This window comes from Cannabis sativa, chromosome 6, assembly GCF_029168945.1.
Source record: "Cannabis sativa cultivar Pink pepper isolate KNU-18-1 chromosome 6, ASM2916894v1, whole genome shotgun sequence".
Taxonomy (NCBI): Eukaryota; Viridiplantae; Streptophyta; class Magnoliopsida; order Rosales; family Cannabaceae; genus Cannabis; species Cannabis sativa.
In genome coordinates this window covers 63,674,458-63,678,459 of record NC_083606.1, presented here as the reverse complement: position 1 = coordinate 63,678,459, position 4,002 = coordinate 63,674,458, and positions in this window count along the sequence as shown.

The following is a 4,002-nucleotide window of genomic DNA, read 5'->3' as shown; positions in this document are numbered from 1 at the left end:
GATCCAGGCTGGGGACAGTCCCTCTTGAAGTGTCCGGGCATGCCACAATGAAAGCATCCTTGACCTTTGCACTCGCCCCGATGGTGCCTCTTGCAGCTAGGGCACTCGGGATAGGAGAATCGGGTCTCAGTACCACCTGGACGACTCCCTCTGTTCTGGTTCCCCCGGAACCTCTTGTTCTGACTCGAGCCACCGGAAGCAGTGGGTGCTCTCTTCCTCTGGTCAATGGCCGAACCGCTACTCCCCCTGCTAAAGCCTGATGCAGGAGGGGTAGGAGCCCCGCCACTCACCGAGTACCGGGCCGATTCCCGACATACACCCAACTGCGCCCTCAGCTCGCAGTGCCTTCTCCACCATCTGAGCATAGGTGGTGCTGTCGTCCGTGGTGATCATCAAGTCATGCCTGATCTTGGCATTCAACCCGTCCAGATACTTCTCCTTCTTGCTGAAGTCGGTCGGCACAATTCCCGAGGCTAACCTCGCCAACCGATCAAACTGAGTAGTATACTCAGTGACGCTCATGTTCTCATGCTGGGTCAGGTGAGCGAACTCTTTCCTCTTGGCGCTTCTGACAGCCTCGTTGTAGTACTTTGCGTTAAAGAGTTCCTGGAACCTTTCCCAGGTCATGGTGGTGACGTCATGGATCTGAGACACCATGTCCCACCAGACCAGAGCGTCCTCCTAGAACTGGAATGTGGCGCACACCACTCTGTCGTTACCGGTGACACCCATGAAGTTTAAAATCTTGGTGATCACCGTCAGCCACTGCTCGGCTTTCATCATGTCCGGACCTCCCAGGAAAACCGGAGGTGCTTGCTTCCGGAACCGCTCATACAAGGGTTCCAATCTATGGGCCGCCACCACTATCTCGGCCTGGGCAGAGGGACAGGTGCCACTGGAACTATGGGCACTGGAACTGCAGGAGCACCCTGCTGTCTCAACCTCTGAATCTCGAGGTCTTGTTCTTCGATCCGGGCTTGCATCTCCGCAAACCGTAACTCCCAATTTTGGGCTCCCTGATCGGTTGGGAGCTCGGGCGGCCGTGGCGGGTTCTCATCACCCCGACCACGAGCCCTGCCTCGGGGACCTCTACCTCGGCCCCTAACAGGTGGGGGAAACTGAGCTCCCTGTCCTTGGTTTGACCCTACGGAGTTGACCTGACTCCTGGTAGTCCGCCTAGCGTCCATCTGATTAGAACCGCCTGCGAAACCAAGAGTTGGCATATCAGGTCGTATTCAAGGAGAGCTTACTAATGCCGCTTAATTTGTAAATTAAAAACGAAACATGCGCCTATTCTACTATCAGGCTACTAACATGCTTCTTAACAGGCTTTTCTTTTTCATAACTGAATAAAATAAACTACTAAAGCAATAAAGGCTTACTGAACCGTGAAACGAGCTAACTGCTGATGATGATTGTACATGTCGTGACGATCTTCGGAAGACAACACAGCGGCTACGATACCAAATTGTAACACCCTAACTAACATAGGCGTATTACGTGATTTTTAAACATACTGTGCAGCTCGTTGCTAATCAACGAGGTTTATGGAAAAACGTGATTAATTAAAATTTTGCTTTTTAATTAAACTTATAAAACAATATTACAAAAGACTCGGGATCCCGATTATAAAATTATTTACAAAAGATTTAACTGTTTAACTGATACACAAAATAAAGGTCGTCTAACGACTAGTTACAAAAATCAGCCCCGCTGTCCTGATGATCGTACGCTCCAGGCCTAATCGCCCCGACATGTACAATCTTCACAAGCTCGCTCACGGTCCATCAGCTTTAGCCTTGCCTTTACCTACACATAAACGTAGAACTGTGAGTCGACAGACTCAGTAAGAAAAGCATAATAATATTCATACATAATCCCGGTTATGATCAGACGCCCATACCCCTGATCATAACCCTAACTGCCGTGTCCAACACGATACTGAGTCCCGCTACTGCCGTGTCCAACACGCATCGAGCCACTACCGCCATGTCCAACATGGTACCGAGTTACGAACGTTCACGGGGACGGTACTATTGACAAGTATCCTCCCGATCGGTCGAGCCGGTCATACTCCGCCGCTTGGTCATACTCCACTGTCTCGTACCGACAGGGATAGGTCAATAGCACGGAACCACCAACCAAATGTCACTGATCGGTCAAACCGGTCATACTCCGCCGTCGGTCATACTCCACTCGTACCGACGTGACGGGGTTGGATGGTTCGAAGCCAACATACATAACTAATGTAATCTAACAAAGCTTCCTACATGCACGCTAAACATGTAATCTACATATGCATACCGTTATACTAATCTTACCCGGATTCCGAATTCGGTGTGTGCCGTCAACCCGACCGGAACTTTAGCCGGATTACGGACATGTGCTCCTAAACCATAAAAATCACAACACTATAAGTGACACGCTAAATCACTTCCCGGGGACCAAAACTAGGAACTAAAAGTTTCCCTATCGATAAAAAGCATGGCAATACCCCTTAAAACATAAAAACGAGGAAAAACACGGGTTCTGAAAAATTCCCCAACCGGTAGACCGGTTGCCCAACCGGAATTCCGGTTCTGGGAATTTTCGAAGCCCATCCGGAATTCCGGATGCACAACCGGAATTCCGGTTCCTCGCAGACATAATTTCAAAAATTCATAACTCAACCAATTCAACCCCAAATTGATTCAAACTTTCCAGACCTACTCCATACATCCCAAATAACATATCCAAGGCATTAAAACAACCCAGAAACCTCAAACACGAAAAATGCCATTGGAGCTCAAGCTTTGAGTTCTAAACTCAAACTTGAGCAAAACCACCTAACAAGCAATCAAACTAGCTTAAATCCTCTTAAACTAGCATAATATAATCTCTGAAAACAAACAAAAACATTAACAACAATACAAAGAATAGCTTTCCCAACAATTTCTTCAAAATTTACATTTTTGAGCTAGAAAATTCAAACTTGAAACAAGGTAGCCTACATGCATTTCTAACAGCTTAATTCACCTCAATTTAACATGCTTACACCCCAGAAATTAACAACAAAACACAGCAGCAACAACTTCAATTTATCATGCATGCATTTCATCAAATTTTCATAAAATTCAAGAAAACACAAAGGGAAAGTTCTAAGAGATCAAACCTTGATTAGATTACACAAAAAGAGGATGAAAATCACAAGATTGAGCAGGAAAAAATCCCAGCCCTAGCAGCCAAGCCTTGGCCGAAAAGAGAGAGAGAGCTTTGAGTGTTTTTTTAAAATTCTATTTTTCTTTTCTAAGTGTAAATTGAGAGAAAAAGAGTTTTAAGGCATATAACACATTATTTCAGCCAAGTAAACATTAAATAAATATTTAATTTTTCATTTAATAAACTCACATAAAACAAAACACTAATGGGGCAAAAAGACCATTTTGCCCCTCCACCATGAAACCACATAAATCATGCTAAAGGGGTATTTTTGGGAAATTCTAAATTCCCGGCCATTCCCGACATTCCCAATGTCTAAAACCAGTCCCAAACTACTAACATACTAAATTGTGATTTCTACTGAGCCAAACGCCGAGTTCCAAAATACCGGGCACCGGAAATGCAAAATATGAAAACTACTGAATAACATAACCATGCATTTCTGAATTCCATAAATAACAGTATAATAAATTATTTAAATAGCTATAAATAATTTCATAATTAATCATAAACAACTGCTAATTTCCAAATTAACTAAGCGGGCTTTACATTCATATTGATGTTTGGGAACCTTCTTTTCATGTTTCTATGGATGGTTACAAATACTACTTAATCCTTGTTGGTGATTTTACTAAATTTGTATGGATCTTTCCTATGAAAACCAAAGCTGAAGCACCATCTCTATTCAATCAATTTAATGCACTTGTTGAGAGACAATTCAATACCAAAATCAAAACCATTCAAAGTGACCTTGGTAAAGAATTTTCCCCTCTCAAAAGTCATCTGCTTGCTGTTGGTTTTATG